This window comes from Adiantum capillus-veneris, chromosome 24, assembly GCF_014529385.1.
Source record: "Adiantum capillus-veneris isolate H3 chromosome 24, ASM1452938v2, whole genome shotgun sequence".
NCBI classification, from domain to species: Eukaryota; Viridiplantae; Streptophyta; class Polypodiopsida; order Polypodiales; family Pteridaceae; genus Adiantum; species Adiantum capillus-veneris.
This window is the reverse complement of record NC_140954.1, coordinates 135,588,923-135,607,525: the sequence shown is the minus strand read 5'-3', so window position 1 is coordinate 135,607,525 and position 18,603 is coordinate 135,588,923. Positions and strand designations below refer to the sequence as shown.

The 18,603-nt window shown below is 40.6% G+C and overlaps 1 pseudogene; it reads right to left on the bottom strand.

Annotated features, from left to right (window-relative positions):
• Positions 1–15,504: 15,504 nt before the first annotated feature.
• Positions 15,505–16,866, bottom strand: LOC147427199 (uncharacterized; annotated as a pseudogene).
• Between the last annotated feature and the right edge of the window lie 1,737 nt (positions 16,867–18,603).

The following is an 18,603-nucleotide window of genomic DNA, read 5'->3' as shown; positions in this document are numbered from 1 at the left end:
TGCGAACAAAGAGATATTTAAATAGTCCCTTATCTGTGTAATTTTCAAGTATTATATGTATCCCTTATGTATGCATTTTTGTAAAAAAAACTAGCCCTTATATATGAAAATTTTCACTTTCTCAATTAAAAAACCCTTTATGTAAGTACATTTTTCTATACATGTACCTAATTATAAATCCTTTATTTTGTTCGCACGTGCTATCTTACATATTTTCTAGTGGACGCCCCGGGAGTTAAATTTATAGTTATACGTATATATATTATATAGTTATATTATATACTACACATACAATATGAATAGTATATAGCTATATTGTACTTATATAATGCATACTTGTATTTATAGTTATACTATACTTATATTATATAGTTATAATATATACTATGCATATTATACTTATACTCTTAAATACATATAGTTGTACTATACGTATATATACTATAAATTATACTATATACTATATATTTATAATACTTGTACTTATAATATATACTATACTTGTATTTATAGTTCTACTATGCTTATACTATATACTATATAGTTATAATATTAATCATGCATATTATACTTATACTATAAAATACTCAAATCGTACATAATATATTATATATGGTATGTTATATAATGTTTATCGTTTACATTATGCAGTATATAATTTATATAATTTAATATAGTAATTATAATTTGGCTATAGTCAGTCGGACTTTAACCGCTTGTAATGTGAATATCAGTAGTAATGGTTTATACTTTACAACTTTGGCAGAAAAAAAGTTTGTCTTCTCGAGTTCGAAACCTCTCTCTCTCTCTCTCTCTCTCTCTCTCTCTCTCTCTCTCTCTCTCTCTCTCTCTCTCTCTCTCTCTCTCTCTCTCTCTCTCTATTGCCGTTGTTTACCACTACTACTATCAACGGCAAACAATAAATCACAAAAAAAAGGGGGGGTAGAGCTCCCCCATCATCCTCCCGCGGGCTCGGCCGCCCCTTTTTCTCACAATTTGTTGTTTTCCATTGACAATAGTAGTGGTGTTGGATGTTCTGTATGACGCTAACGGCAGCAATGTCAATTGAAATTCTCATGAATCCATTGATGATAATCCAAAAATGGAAAAAATAAAGGGGGGGGGGGGGGGCTCTGTCCCCCTTTTTTGCCATTTTTGGATTATCATCAACGGATTAACGAATATGATCCACAAGATACTACATAATTGATTCAAATTTTGGAATATTATCCAAATCATGTGTATATATAATCGCTCAATATGCTCCTTCAAAACGCAAGAAAAAATGGGGGAGGCAGAGCTCCCCCATCGCGTGGGTGAACGGGATGAAAACACACACAACACCTCTATAATCACCTGACACACACTCTTGGGATAATACACACACACACTATGGGGCACCACTCGGCTTACACAACCCACCTGACCGAGACAGGTATCAAACTTTTCATACCATTGTCTCGATGATTGCTTCAAGCCATAGAGACTTTTCAGAAGCTTACAGACCAAATGTTTTTTGCCCTTTAGCACAAACCCTTCAGGTTGCTGCATATAAATCTCTTCCTCAAGATCACCATGTAAGAAATCTGCAATGACATCCATTTGATCAAGCTGTATATCCTCAGTGACAACCAAAGCAAGCGACATGATCAGTGTGGTCATCTTGACCACTGGAGAAAAGATTTCCTAGAAACCATATTCTTGCTTGAAACCTTCGACCACTAAACAAGCTTTGTAATTGTCAATCTTCTTCTTGTAAACCCATTTACAAGGCAATGATTTCCTACCTTTTGGCAATGGAACAAGTTCCCATGTTTTGTTCTTTGCAATACTGGACAACTCATAGCATGTTCCCATTGAACCTTAACCTCTTTGTAGCAAGAAGGCTCACCACTATCTGTCAGCAAAACAAAATCCACTCCTAGAACAAAACGTTCTGGCGGATGTGAGACTCTTTGAGATCTCCGTGGCTGATCAGAACTCGTACTAGCCTATGTAGTAATGGGTTCAGGAGCTGTTTGGACAGGAGGTGATACATTGGAAAACATCACTTTCCGGAATTCAACCTCTTTCACTGGCTGTCTATGCATATTAGTCTCATTAAAGACAACATCACTGCTACGGATCTCTGATCTACTTTTTGGATCCCATAAATGATAGCCAAATTGACCATCTATACCATAGCCGATGAAGATGCATTTCCTAGACTTAGGATCTAGCTTAGCACGCAACTCCTTGCGTACATGTGCATAAGCTTCACAACCAAATGCACGGAGTTTTTTGTATGACAATTTATGTCCTGGTCATAACTCCAAAGGTACACAAAACTGTAATGAAGTATGTGGTGGTCTATTGATCAAGTACATGGTTGTGTAGAATGTTTCATCCCAAAACGCTTGCGATAAATTAGCATGTGATAGCATAGACATAATCCGCTCTTGGATGGTTATATTCATTTGTTCCGCAACACCATTTTGTGCAGGGATATAAGGAGTTGTAAACTCATGCTTAAATCCCCTACTTGAACAGAAATCTATAAACTCTTTGGAGACATATTCTCCACCATTGACTGAGCACAAATCTTTCAAATTATGTTCAGACAGAGTTTCAACACTAGATAAGAACTTCTTGAAGCAATAAAAGGTCTCATCTTTAGAACTCATGGCGTAAACCCAAACATGCCATGTTGCATCGTCAATGAATGTAACATAATAGGACGCACCACCATTGGATTTAGAAGGCATAGGGCCACATAAATCACTATGCACAGCTCTAAGGGTTTTCTTTCTTTGTCAAAAGAATGTGTACGATGTGTCTGTGTTTGCTTTCCATATTGACAATGCTCACAAAAGAGAAAATCAGAAAATGAAAAAGATGGTAAGTAGCCCAAATGAGAGAGTGTCTCCATTCCCTTCTTTGACATATGTTCTAACCGGCTATGACACAAAGCAACAGTTGGCAGCTCGGTTACAGAAAGAACATTGTTTTTATCAAATACACTAAGAGGATAAAGTGAACCAACTATAGAACCATGGGCTATAATAAGATGACCCTTTGCAACACACCAAGATTGCTGATGAAAAGTGACTTTGTAACCCAATTCATCAAGACGTCCAACCAAAATCAAATTGCATGTCAAGGCTGGAACATGACACACATTATGGATGGCAAACTTCACCCCATTTGCCATAACCATGGCAATATCACCTACGCCAACAATATCACAAGAGTAATTGTCACCAAGTGTAACAGAGCCAATGGTTTCCTCGTATGTAGCAAACCAATGCCTATAAGGTGTGACATGCAACGAAGAATCCAAATCAAGAATCCATGTATGGAATACTTCACCACTAACAAGGAGTTCAGCTAGCATAGAATTTTGCAAAGATAGATTTTCATGTGCATCGTAAAAGACATCATTATTTTCAATCAACATATTAATGTCTTGCGCATCACTGTCATCCTGAACTATGTTCAATTCTTCAATCTTAACCGAACTCTTTAGTTTATCCTTTTTATCATCATGATCTTTGCCTTTACCTTTGCCCTTCTCTTTGTCACGCTTCCAAGCATAACAATCCTTCTTTATGTGACCAAACTTATCACAATAATGGCATTGAACATTGCAGCAACCACAAGACTTTGATCTATCCTTTGATGCATCTCTATTTCTCTCTTTTTTGGACTCACATTCCGAAGAACGGCCCTTACGTTGCTCATCATCCCTTTGCACATAATGAGGTTCGCCATAATGTGAGCTAGTCATCATCTTCCGACGCATCTTCTCTGACAAAAGTACACTAGTAACATCATCTTACTTTAGCGTACCATTAGGATCAGAGTTACTAACAGTTGTGCAAAGGATATCCCAAGAGGGTGTCAACGAACAAAGAAAAAAGATTGCTTTTATCTCATCATCAATGTTCATGCGCTATGCACGAACTTTGGCAAAAAGAGAATCAAAATCATTGATATGGCTAGCAACATTAGCTGACTCCTTCATACGAAGGTTGAAAAGTTTTTGCATCATGAAAACCTTATTGCTAGCCGCATTCTTTTCGTAAGTGTTGCATATTTTTTCCATAAATCATGAGCAGTCTCGCATTCTAGCACTGAAAAGTACACCGACTCACCAAGATGCAGTCTAATCATAGACATGCATAGCTCATGAAGCTCCTCCCACTGAAACTGAGTCATGTGCATATCTTTAGTTCTAGCCGCATAGGCAATAGGCAACTTTTGCTTCTTTTGGACAAGCACAACATGCACTTGGTTCTTCCACAGCTGAAAATTAGTTCCATCAAACTTCTTTATGTCATAAATGTCACGATCTTTGCTAGTAGACATGGTGACAAACTACCAAAAGATTTTGGGAAAATTTTGGCAGAGTCTCTTTTGTATTTGGGACTATGTCAACCAAAATACGAGATAAAATGACCAAGTATGTCACTCGTAAAGCATAAAAGAGGGAAATGCCTCTCAAAAGCACACTATATAGAGACCAACTGAGCTGCATAAACTGCCAAACTGACCGTTAGACTACCAACTCGGCGTCAAAAGCACCTATACCACTCTATACATGTCCTATGGTGAGGCCTCGTAAGGGATGCTCCAGCTACCTGTATCATCGAAGGTATCTCCACATTTGAGAATACCCCAACTTAATGAAAACCTCATCCTATCGACCCTCAACAATGTAGTTTATGCATCAAAATGTATAGCCAAGTTTCAAAAATGGCTATCATCCGGACCAAGTCTCAGAAATGATCGGGACTGCGTACTAGACAAAAGATGGCTCCACAAAAGCGTACAATGGCAGTATCCACAAAGACGTACAAGTATGTCACGATGCTCAAACAAGCACCAAAATCATGTGCATGCAAAGAAATATCCCTACGGGGAACACTGTCAAAAGTGTCAACATATGCATGTACGCATTAAAAACTACTCCCACTAGAACCAGAATATCGCAAGCACTGAAATCTGTAGCCTGTGAGTTGATGCCGATGCCGTAGCCGAAGCCAAATTTGAGGCCGAGAAGCACAAAGGAAGCTAACCAAGCCTCTCTATGTACCTGTACCTGTACCTGTACATGTACCTATACCTGTATCTGTATTTGTATATGTACCTGTAGTCAAAGAAGACAATGCCGTCAAACTCCCACTCTATGTGTGTATATGAGGGCACTCCAAAAGAGGCTACACACTCCAGAATGAGCCGTGGGCTCTCATAGATGGAAGAGACTATAACAATGGTACATGTAATGTCTATGGAAACTCTGTAGCACAAACTACCAAAAGAGAGTTGAAAATGTAGCTCTTAAACTATAGCTTGAAGGAGGTTTTTGATGGCACGAATGGCTCCAAAAGGGGGGTAAAACCTCAGGACGCCTATTGGAAACACTCTCAAAATGTCGAATTTACCGATGCCAAAATCGGAAACATGTTTGCACTCTTGAAAGTGCGCACGTACGGAAGCGATTTTGGGAATGAAATCACTCTGATACCAGATGAAGGAGAGGAGCCGGGAGCATAGTGGAAGAGGAAGAGGAACACTCAACCATAGCCACACACACAGGTTGGAGGGGGAGAGCCAACACGCACTATGTGCCCCCTTTCTTTCTTCTCTATTTTATGCACTTATGCACAATACACACTCTACTTAGTCTTAGTGGCTCACACAAGTGTATAGTTGTACACTTAGGGTTAGTAGTAGTTAGTGATGGGCGATCACCCACATGGCCATTAAACCTAACACCATGATGTCGTAGTCAAAGAAAGAGTCACTAGACGCAATATGTGGGTCCTCAGTGGTACTACCTTGGGTTCTCGCTCAGGACCTAGAGCCTAAGGTGGAGGAATAATGAATGCCCACGTAAACGGAGACACTCTCTATGTGATCATCCTCCAGCACACAACTAGAGCGTACGTGCGTGTGACCTCAACACTCTAGAAGCATTGGTGAGTGCCCGTGAAAGCCGCTCACCTAGTTTTTTGGGCATTTGCAACCCAAATTTTTTTGTTATTTTTTGTCCTTTTTTCTAACCAAGCCACGGAATATGGTGTGTGATAGCTCAAAACAAGTGTCTTGGTTAGAGGGACGTGCCATATTTTACAGCCCCCAATTCGGTTACTTACAGGCCTTGGAATCCTAAAAATGGTATTTTCCTAGTTGGGGAGAAGGTTAAAATTAGTAAGTCCAAAGGGTGAGTGTGAAGAGGATGATGGAGGACTTCAGGAACTTGTCCCACATGCCCTCCCTTCACTTGAGGTCCTAGTCTTTATATAGCACACTCTCTATGTGATCGTCCTCTAGCACACAACTTGATCAAAACTGCACAATGTCTACACTAACTACTATACACTGTCTACACTTCCTAACACAGTAAAATTGCTCACTCATAGAGTACTCAAATCTACTCAATGTCTACTGCACATTACATATTTACACTAACTAACAAATCTGCTAACACCTGCACATTACAAATCTAAAAAAACATGTACACTACAACACTTAATAGAGCTAAGAAATCCTATTAAACCTGGACCTTACAACCACTAACAGATCTACACAAACTCAGGCAAAACCAGCACAATGACAGAAGTGAATAGCTTCAAGAGGTAGCACCAAGTGCTCCTCAAGCTTAGTGCAAGGCAGTCCCCGGCAGCGGCACCAAAAATATGCATTATGTCGCACGTCAAAGGCTAGGAACTTGCCAAAACACCATGTGTGAGCCATGAATGGTTGCAAGCACACAACTAGACAGTTCTAGCAAGCTCAGAGGGGCAATGGCATGTATCTCAGCACTCAATGCTTCCCTTGAGAAGGATCATGTGCCGCAAAGAAGAAGGAGCCACCACCGATTCTACCCCAATGCTCTCTCTCTCTCTCTCTCTCTCTCTCTCTCTCTCTCTCTCTCTCTCTCTCTCTCTCTAGCATACACACACACACACGTAAACACAAGAAGGAGGAGGAGACAAAGTTAGATCAAGAGCACATCTTAGCTTGCACCTCAAAGAATGAGGATTTTTAGGTCAAATGGACCTTCTATAAGAGTCTGACCCATTCACACATGGGTGCCCATAGTGGCCGATCGTTGCAAAAATACTGTAAAAATAAGATAAGTGGTGCACCTCTCATCGGAAATCACCTACACACCTATCGGACCAACAAGCCCGGTCCATGACTCAATCAAATAAATAATAAGGCGTCCGTCGATGATAGGGTGTCCGTGAGGGTTAACACAATCCAATTCCACCACAAAGGGAACTCCACAAGCAATGGTCTCCACACAATCTACTATCCCTCTCTAAAATCCAAAACTATGTCGCCAATAGCCGCTTCGCACGTTTGCCCTATGGTAGGCCTCAAACAAATCCAAAGCTCCACAATATAGTGTGCATAACAAGGGCTAAGAGTTCCATCTGAGCTGCACAAAATCCCCAAGACATTCCTCTAGTACTCCCAAGACATTCCATAACCTCTCTCAAGATCCAGTCTCCTTGCCACTACCAAGCCGTTCCACACTCTTCTACACTTCTCTCTATCCACTCTGAAGATGAGGCTGAAGTCGCTCCACAATCCATCACGCACACACCACCAAGTCAATGCCAAGCGGCTCCCTCACTGCAACCCAAGGAGTGCTCACCTTGAAGATCACGGCTTTTCAAAACATAGGGGAGAGGAGGGGAGGGTGGGTTATTTTCGTCAAGGGGAGAGTGGTAGACAGAGTTTTCAAACGTTGTCACAAGGGGAAGGCATAACATTTTGGAATGCTCTAGCAGGGGACATGGTCGTCGACAATCACCATTGCCACCTTTTACTCAGCGTTTTAGAATGCTCGCATTAAAAGTACAAAGGGAACTCCGAGCTTGAGGGGGGAGAATGGCACCGGCAGGGCCAGTAACACCCAACATTCTAGAACGCTATGGGCAGAATGTGGGGTGAGAATTTATGGTGACAGGGGTCCACGGTTCTCTTCTTCTTCGGGGTCTCTTCTCTGAGGCAGCCTTGCACGCCCAAGGTCAAGGAGCACCGAGCTCCACCGCGAGCTTTCATACCATGTCAAATTCGATGATGCGGAAGCGTAGAGACCAAGGGGAGAGAGAGAGAGAGAGAGAGAGAGAGAGAGAGAGAGAGAGAGAGAGAGAGAGAGAGAGAGAGAGAGTCGCTTGAACCAATCAACCTTGGCAATGAATAATTGAATGTGTATACAATGGAGGCAAGGGGTTGCTTATATAGCAACCTTAGTAATTTGCCCTACCCAAGACTTTGACAAATAAGTAAAATAAATACCTACAAGCCAAACTAAATAATGGGGATGACATTGGGAAATTCACTTGAGATGCCAAAACTCTAATAGTAAGATCTTGTTTACTTCACTGATCTTTCTTGATGTTTCTCTTATTGACGTTATTGCAAGGGTTACCCATATCAATAACAATTGAGGATGGTATATTTGCTTCTATTCATTGCATATGCCTACAATGGAAGATACTTTATATCATTAGATATATGCACATGTTCATAGGTAGTAAGTAGACATGGCCTTGCTATCAAGCAACTACTTCATAGGATGGCCTAAATCTGCTAGCAGAGTCTCAATGCACGTAATCTCCTATTTTAATAAACCACAAAAAATCTAGTATGACTAACTTCTTGTTGGTGTTGGGGATATTTCTCTTTTTTTCATGGGAAGATATCATTATTTAAATCTCTAGTTGTGAATAAGATTCCACCTTGAGTGGATCTACTACTTAGTTTGATCCAATTATGAATAGGAGTCAGCTTCACAGGATCTGCTATTTAGTTTATAGCACTGATTGTGGCTATAAGCATGGTGTTTTCAAGGGTATGAACCAACTAATTCCAAATCACTCCATGAGTGTTGATGGTCATCAATTAACCTCTTCACACTTATAATTTCACAAAAAGAAGTTTTCAGCTACCAAGAGATAGGGTTATGTTCACTTAGCAAGCTACTTGATAGTATGGTGGCCCATGCTGGTCTCGACTATCTTCTTTGCAGGATCTAACCAAGGAGTTTGTATTTCCAAAGCAACACCCCAATTTATTAATTAAATATTGGTTTATTTTCACTAATCTCTACTGCATTGTTTAATAGGTCAAAGAAATAATGGGCCTTTTGAGGTTGGGCTTTTGATAATGTACCTTTCAAGTTTAAAAAGTGTACTTTATCTCTATACGATGTTTTGCACCTCCTAGTACGCATATGATTTGGTTTCTTTTTCTTTCTAAATATGCTTTGATTCAGTTTTTCAAGTGAAATGCATTTGCTAGAATGCATTCGCCCATTTCACTCTTCAAACACATAACAAGGTCATGTAGGAGCAAAGAATTTTGAAAACGTACTGTCCTAGATACATTTCTACACCCTACGATTATAGACCTACATGGTAGGGTTTTGTTTGGCACATGTTAGTCACATGGTGTGCAACATGGTCTAGGAATTCATGGAGTTTGGTTTAGCTAGTGTGGAGCAAGGTTTTTAAGGGTTCCTCTCACTCATGTTGTTGAGTGTTTGCAGTTGCCTTCACACACAAGTTCATCTTGTACTTGATTGGTGTCATATTTCTTGATATCACTATATGAGACATATTCCACATGAGATAATATGTCTCTTGTACTGACACATGCATCTATTTTTTCTAATTATGTGTCATGACATAGTCCCTAGGTGTTGGTTAAATCCATTTACTCAACCATTGTGAGCACGTCATATCAGGAGCAGTTTTATGGCTAGCAATTGTCAGATACCTAGTATGACTTTTTAAGGTTACAAGTACTATTAAACAACATTAATGGATGGTTTTTATGCATGTAGTAAGGGTATGTATTGTTAATGAAAATGTTTCATTGTTTGTACTTAGATGTGATTTATTTCTCACATTCTATTATGGTTCAAACATTTAGCACATCTTTCAAGTGATTGCAGAAGGAAGTATTTAGTTCTTTTCACAAAGCTATTTACCCTCCTCTTCCACGTGTTATGAGAATAACATTGTTCATAAGCATTGGAAATTACTTTGGAGCGGCATGAAAACTCATGAAATTGATAGCTTATGAAGAATTTTTCACCAAAGATGCATTATCTTTATGGAAATCCTTGTGGATCTGCCAATCACCATACAAGGTCATGTCTTAGTATGGGTGCTTGTAGATAAGTTGACTAAACTTTGTAAAGTTTATTTAGTTCACTATTCAATCTATCAAGTTGAACAAGTTGGTTGTTTATAATATGTATTGACTATATAGCTTAGTCAGACATACTAGGAGTAATTGGGACCCACGTTTACTAGTCATTTCTAGAGGACTATCTATAAATAGCTGGAGAGAAACAACTCAATATGAGTATTCGTAGTCATCCAGAGATGGATATGTAGTTTCCAAGTGTTAATATCATGCTAGAGGATATGTTAAGAGCATATGTTAGTAAAAACCAATCCAATTGGAAAGGTTGTCTCTCTAGTTTGGAGTTTACGTACCATGATGCAAAGCATGTTGCGACAAGGTTTAGCCCTTTCATAGATTGTCAACCTCGATCATCAGTTATGGTGGTGTTGCCTATTGATGGGAAATGACAGCAAGTCAAGGACTTAATCTATGTTGATAGCTTATGTGAGCATATCACTTTCATGGAAAGTGGACTCAAAGGTATTCTTATATATTCTAGCACCTTCAAAAAGTTTGGAACTTGGTTGTTCATTTAGATATCTCTTAGTTGTTGTAACTCATTAAAAGTACTCATGTGAGTTATAAATAAGAATCTACATTGGTGTTACATAAAAGACAGTTGCACAAACAATTGCAAATGGAGAAAAATGTGGAAAATTAAGATGTTTTTCTTGGTTTCATTGAGCCTCCTACTGAACCGTGTATCAATCTGATGAAAAAATGGACCCATGAGGGGTGTCACTAAGGAAAGCAGTAGTGTTATTATGAAGATATCACCACTTTTGTTTTTGAGGACGAAAATGCTTCTCTAAGGAGGGAGTAATGACAGACAAAGGGCTAGGACTCACATGCAATTAAGGGATCTATATATAGCAGGTCAAGGGCATATATATTGGAGGGCTGGATGGAGAAGTGTATGTGGTTTTCCCCCGCCTCATAAGCACTCATTGATAGTATGGCCGGGCCAAAGGACACGTGTTATGATAGGCATGTGTTTTACAAGTGGTAGTGTTGTCAACGCCGAAATGTGTGAATGCCTAGAGGATTGTAGGTGTGACTCGCATCAATTGTGGTAGCTTTAGACTACCTTACTACCTCCATAATAATTGTGTGCTACTAATAAACATGAAATAGCTTTGTTGGATACCAATTACTTTTTGTCATGTTTTGCATCGCTACTGCCAGCTAGCCTTGATGATGGGTTTCTGCAGAAGTTCTCACTTGCTCATGGGAGACAAGGAAAGGCGAGGTTAGGACAACCAAGCATCCAAGCGAGCAACATATCCTTAAGAAAAGGATCTTTTTCTACTAATAGGGAGAATTCCCACTTGCTCAGCAAGCAAACTCTCTGCAACACACCTAATCCTAGTGAGAGATTAGAACATGTTAACGACCTCAAACTTTTGGTAATTAGAGGCTCATCCAAGAGCTGTGGAAGAGGGCTATCTCTAGCATAATCCGAAACAAGGCTTTATTATGTTATTAATCCTAAATGAAAATGCAACCAACTAAGTGTAAGTGCCAAAAGGCTTATTAAATAGCACGAATAATGCTAAAGAGCGATGAAAAGTATGTTGAGTCTAATTAATATAAAGTGCAAAGGGGTATTGATCATGCAACCAAGATGAGCAACAAGAGTACTCACTTGGTTTATCGTAGAGAGATTTATAGGCTTAGGTATGGAACCATCGGCTTTTATACCACCTGAAAGGAAATTGGGTTATGGCAAAAATGAGAGTGGACCATTTATGGCATAATTAATAAGTAAATTACAACAGATAAGAGAGAGAGAGAGAGAGAGAGAGAGAGAGAGAGAGAGAGCTAGAGAGAAATTGGGTTATGGCAAAAATGAGAGTGGACAATTTATGGCATAATTAGTAAGTAAATTACAACAGATAAGAGAGAGATAAGAGACAGAGAGAGAGAGAGAGAGAGAGAGAGAGATTGACACTAATGAAAATAGCAAAACATGGATTTGATTAATGATAAACTAAATGAAAATGGTGGATAGCTAAAATGATGGGCAAATGCATGATACAAAGTGCGCAGCTTGGGCTTTTTTTATGGAGTAGGGAGAGAGCATCCAATGACATAATCGATGATGTCAAAGTATAGGCTTCCAAAGTAAAGGGATTTTCCACTAGTTGGTGGTGCGGTTGTTACACACCCCAATAGATTTATGGCACATCCTGAAAAAAAGCACTGGGAAGCAATGAAGCACATTTTGAAATACTTTAAGGGTACAATGAGCAAGTGTTTATGCTTTGGGAATAGCAATGTGTCCATAGTAGGTTACATGGATGCAAATTATACGGGTTGTATAAATAATCAAAAATCCACATTTATTTGTGTATTCTTGTTGCTAGAGCAATCATTTTGTGGAGGTCATGTCTTTGGGATTGCACTTCATCTTCCACCATAGAGGCATAGTATATTGCAGTTTCTAGTGCTAGCAAAGGATGTTGTATGGATAGCTCATTTAGTGGAAGATCTTTGCATTCATCAGTGTCCAGTGCTGCATTGTGATACTCAATATGCTATAACATTAGCCAAGATCCTCGTGTTTCACCACTCAAAGACGAAACACATAGAGGTCAAGTATCATGTGATACGATACATATTGGCTAACAAATACATTGAGTTAATCAAGTTCGTACGGATGATAACCTTAAAGATGCTTTTACAAAGAGACCTTTGTCTCATAGCGGTTTGTACATTGCATTGAGGTGATGGGTGTAGGGTGAAGCCACATGCATGCTCCACTATAAGAGGTTTATACATACATAAGTCACTTGAGCCACGTTGACCTTCAAGTGGGAGTTTGTTGGGGTTTCACGACGACTAAGTCGGACACTCACTTAACCCATCACTAACATAATTCACTTATTTGTTTAATAGAATAATAAAAGAAGTGGATGAGAATTCTTATCATGGTAGACTCCATCACATGCTATATGTCTTCTTCTTCCCGCACTCACTACATGCATACTCTGTCCCCACTCACATACTACTTGCAACTCTCTTGAGTGTGGCTGAAGATCCTCTGCTTTGGCGCCTGCAAGTAGACTCTCTCTCTCTCTATCATACCATCGAAATTTATGTATTGACCTTATATATAGAGAAACAACTAAGTATGAAAATCCAACCAAAGTAAAGAAAAGTTATCTCTTTGCATGGATTTTAAAAGGTCCAAATGTGTATTGAAATGGTTGAACAAAAGTTATGGATAACAAAACTCCAATATGACGCACCATTGGAAACTAAATGGAAAGCTTTCAAAAAAAGTGATTTGTTCTTGTGCGAAAGAATGCTCTGCCATAAAGCATGTCCATGGTATCAACAAAGGTAGGTCATGCAAAAGGTGATTTGATAAGGAGTGTCAAGATGCTCAACAGAAATGCAACTATAGATAAAGATGACTATCAAACTCATTTGTATGCATACAAAGCATTGCTTCAAAAGAAGAAAAGAACATGAAAAATCAAGCATCAATCTTTTCAAGTACAAGAAAAAAACGCGTGTAAAAGATTTTGGAGAAACTTGAAGAGGAAGTGGGTTGAGAGTATAGGTAGCTTGAGTCTTATGGATACATACATGTATTACGAGCAACTATAAGAGAAAAAACTACCAAAAAGATGCCATTTTATGGTTCACTTTCATGTAGACCCTTCTTTTTTAGTATTGAATACATGTGCGGCAAGCTTGGAAAGTTGTCACTTGCAAAGTGAGAGATCATCAAGGAATCAAACCAAAAATGATCCAATGGACGGGTGATTTATCACAAGATTGCATGTGTAATATGTTCAACCTTGCACTTCAAGATAATATGCCTCACGCTTGTGTGCACTAATTGGAACAAGCCTTTGCATAAAAGAGGGGATGTAAAGAATATAAATAACTAATAGGCTATATGGATAGTCTTTTATGGCAAAGTTATTTGGTGCATAATGGAACTAAAATTGTGTGATTGGGTTAAAAAGAATGGAAAGCATGCAAAAAGACACCAACAGCATCATAACACCATCGATCATCTTGTCGATCCTGCTGTTTTTATGGAGGAAAGTCGATTGAAAGGCAAACAATTGTATTGTTGTTTTGTGGACTTCAAGAAAATCTTTGATATGATTCCACACAACAATTTATGAAAAAAGACGAAAGAAATTGAAATCCCAAATGAGTTTATGCTTACGGTTTCTCGAATCTATAAGAATGTGATGTGTCAGTCACGCATGGAAAGAGGAATTTCTTGCACTATAAGGATTAAACAAGGATGTCCGTTGTCACCAACCCTCTTTGGTCTATAAATCTATATCAATCCCACATGAATGTTCACAAGCTTACAAGAAGTCTGAACTTTAAAACTACAAAAGGTGGTGAGAAACCTCCGTAGTACGCACAATCAAGCCCCACAAAAGCCTCGAAAAGAAAGAACATGAAACCAAAAACAACATTAATCTCTTTTCTTTGCTCTTGTGCAAATAGATGAAACTTAAATGAAAACGCAAATTTGAGGACATTCAACATAACGACTAGATTCCTACAGCAAATCTTAAAAGCTAACAGAAGCCTCAATATGTATAGGTCTGGCATGAAGCCTGAATGAACACTTAGAAACCCATTAAGTAGCTCAACTTCTAACCTGCACAACAACAGGAAAGTAAATAGAATCCTAAACCTACGATAGTCGAATGAAAGCATACAGTGACATAATGAATGGGAAAATACCATCTGAACATTTTGACTTCTGCTCTAGTAAAGCTAATCCAGGCATATGACTGGTACAAAGAACAAAACGATCGGTAAGACTACATTGCACCAACAATCTGCCATTACAACAACTGCAGAAAACGATTGGTGGAACAAAAAGTCCGAAATCCAATGATAAAAGTTACAAACCATGCCACTGAATACATTGCACAAAGCATGCGACGATCGTGAAAATTGCCAAACACGTTTGTATACTAGAATCTCTGTCAGGAAGGTCTGACCAAGAGATGTAGCTTACACTTTGATCACAGTAGGCCTACACGAAAGCACTGAAGCTAGGCCGATACACAAAGATGCAACCGAACTTCCTTGAAGTCCTCTCCAGCGGCGAGGAGTACCAAGCATTCCAAGCCATGTCAAACACAAGGGGCAGCCTAAATGAGCGGTAAGTAAACGGGTTGCAAAGCGTCATTCAGAAGATGCCTCCATCAGCAAAAAGGCTACAACGCCATGAACCTTCTCCGATCGAAGGGGGCCCTGTAAGATGCTGAGGAGTTCTTGCTACCTCCACCCAGGTGGAGGTAGCTAGTTACAACTCCCAAACTCCAAAACCAAGTATAACATGATCAGGGCCCACACAGGGAACACCCAGAAGAAGTCTCCCTTTGAATTTCACAATTGACTTAATTTGAGCAAGCACAAACTCACAGGGAATCAACGGCACCAGCAAACTGGTCCATGGATCAAGGCTTACATGATAAGCAAGCAAGCAATGTTCCCGGTCGTCCATGGACGATACCAGCCAGCATCTACCACACTCAGCTGATCAGAGGAAGGATGAGTCGATACAAAATTGCGCAGCGACTTGCCTGACTTGAAATAAAGATGGGGGTTGTTGACCTCCTTCCAGCGTGCGCTCCTGGACTCAAAGAACTCGAAAGGAGTCGGACTTAGAAAACGAGTATTGAGGAGAATGTAGTAGCAGCTTGGATCCTGTCCATTGCGGGTCATGGAGAGGCCAGAAGTATTGGGGCCTTGCATAGAGAGCGAGGGAGGAGGGAGCACTTTGACAGACCCAGTGAGTAGGACTCCGCTGCATCGGGCCTCGCACAATGGCTGAGACGAGGCCTCCTGCAGAGCAAAGAAAGAGGTCGTGAAAAAAGGGGGCATCAATGTCCATATGCTTGAGTCTGTGGGCCACGTGGAGCAATTGCGGCCACCCAGTAAGGCAGAGAGCGTGGAATGAACAGGGTTGGGAAGGGGAGGCCGGAAGAAAGCCATCTGTTCAAGCTCTGAGGTTTCCTCCTTCGTCTTGTGTAAGGAGCAGGTGCTGTAGGCTCTAAAGCGCCACTCAAGATGGCCATACTTGGACCTTACACGCCAGTTACGAGGGCCGTACTTGGGGGGGCGAGCCATCACGAACCAGATCTCGTCCGACTTAAAACTCTGCAGGGAGCTATTCCATGCCTTGCAAACGCACCGGCCGCACAGGCAGCCGATCCAGAATGAGATCATGGGTGTGGGCAGGCAGCGGCAGCCCATCGTCATCATCAGCATCCTGATTGGTGGGTTCAACGGAGTCGCAGCTTGAACTGCTACTGCTTCTTGCCGATGACCCAAAACGATCCCTCCTCCTGTGCTTGACTACATGCCTGACGAATGGCCTGTACCTACTCTGCTTCTCCATAACGGGAAAAACTCCACCTTCTCTGCGGTTGTAGGCTAAGAGCTGCGTCCAACGACCAGCGAGCGCAAAAAATTTAGGGGCCATCTTCAAACCGCTTGCCTAGCGCGTTTCGTTGAATGTAACGCAAGCGAAGAGTACAGCTGGGATGTTTCATTGGGACCCTAGAAGCACTTTGCTCTTAATTGAGGTGCAGCGCTCTCATGATGAATCAAGGTTTCATGCAGGTGTTGGAGGCAAGGCCAAAACCTTGGAAGAAAAATGGGTTGACATAGCTTCGTCAATGGCAAGCAAGGGTGCCTTCGTGGAGTTGTCAATGTGGTGTTGACTGTTGCCAGAATCTAACAACAAAATAGGCATTGCTACCTTCTTCTCTATTGACCATGCCCATCCGGGAATGCGAGATAGCTGTGGTGGTAGGATGAGTTGTTGCCGCATGTCATCTCCCACAAGAGCAACCAAGGATGTGAAGAGCGTGTAAGCCATTCTGAACGTCTCTCTCCATCTCTCATCATCGGCCTGGGCATGAAAAACAAAGTGATTCCACCAAAAATGTATCGTAGAGCGTGGTTTCACATACCAAGATGGTCCGAGGTCTTCGTAGCGTCTACGTTTGCGAATCGAAGCAGGCGACCATAGCAACAGCATGATTTGGAGGATGTGCTTGTTCGAGATGTCGTTATCCAAAGCATTGTTGGTCGGCAATCTCATCGAGAAGCCATCTTCTATTTTATGAGCTTGAATAGCTTGGTCGCAAATGAAAGGACTGCCGGGATGATTGCAAGAATGACATGCACGAGTGCTTTGCGATCCATCGTGTGAAGTGCAGTAGCTTGCAAAAACGAGAGAGAGAGAGAGAGAGAGAGAGAGAGAGAGAGAGAGAGAGGACAATTGCGAGCATCTGTCTACATGTCTGAGAGAGAGAGAGAAGAAGAAGAAGAGGATTTTAACATCGTTAGGAAACTATACCAAGAGACCTCAAAGATCTATCCAACGAGAGTTGAACTCAAGACCTGTTATTGAAGAGGGAAATGGCATAACCAATCTACCACACTTTAGCGATAGAAAGGTTATACCTTTTTCATCTTTTTATTAACATACTCACACACCCACACACACACACCCAAAGAGAGAGAGAGAGAGAGAGAGAGAGAGAGAGAGAGAGAGAGAGAGAAAGAGAGAGAGAGAGAGAGAGAGAGAGAGAGATGGCAGAGAAGAGACAGAGAGAGATGATTGTGTGTGTGTGTGTGTGTGTGTGTGGGTGTGTGGGTGTTGAGAGATGGCGTGACATTCAAAACCATCCATGCTTTACTTTTTTTTAAGAATTCTTGGATATAACTTTTTTTAAAACCAGCAGAGCCAGGCGGTGGGTTTACAGGAGCTGGTGAATGGAGTGAATGAAGTTGCTGATGTACGTTTGCCAAGGGTTTAGTGGGACTGCAGGGGGAATCCACACACCTAGGGACTTTCACCAAGCACTACACGACCTCTATGTCCCTCACCGGGACGTAGCTCTAAGCGTCTTGGCTTAAAGATTCCACTTTTACCAAAATGCGCTTTTCAAAATTCAAACGCGTAAAAAATGCCAAATACAAAGTAAAGGCATCGACGGGCAGTAAGGGTTCATATGGTGATGGCAAATCAACAAATAGAACAAGGCAATGTAGCATTGTCCAAACCTAGTTACACCATTGACATTTGGGTCGTCCAATGGAGAAAGGGCTTTAGGGGGGGGGGGGGGGGGGTTGCATTAAGGAAATTTAAAGATTGTGCACAACTTTTAAGATGCAAAGAGACGCATCATTGTACGAGCACACGTGTTTTTGTCCTCAAAAAAATTAGAAAAACCCATACGTAGTGTACATAGTGAGGGAGGTGACACCATCCTTTTCTTGAATCTATAATTGTAATGGAATATGGCTATAACATTAACTGTGGGGGGAAATTGAAATAGTAATAGTGAGCATTTCCTTTAAGAGAATTCTTAAAGAGCGTAAGAAGAGTAATTGATTCAAGGT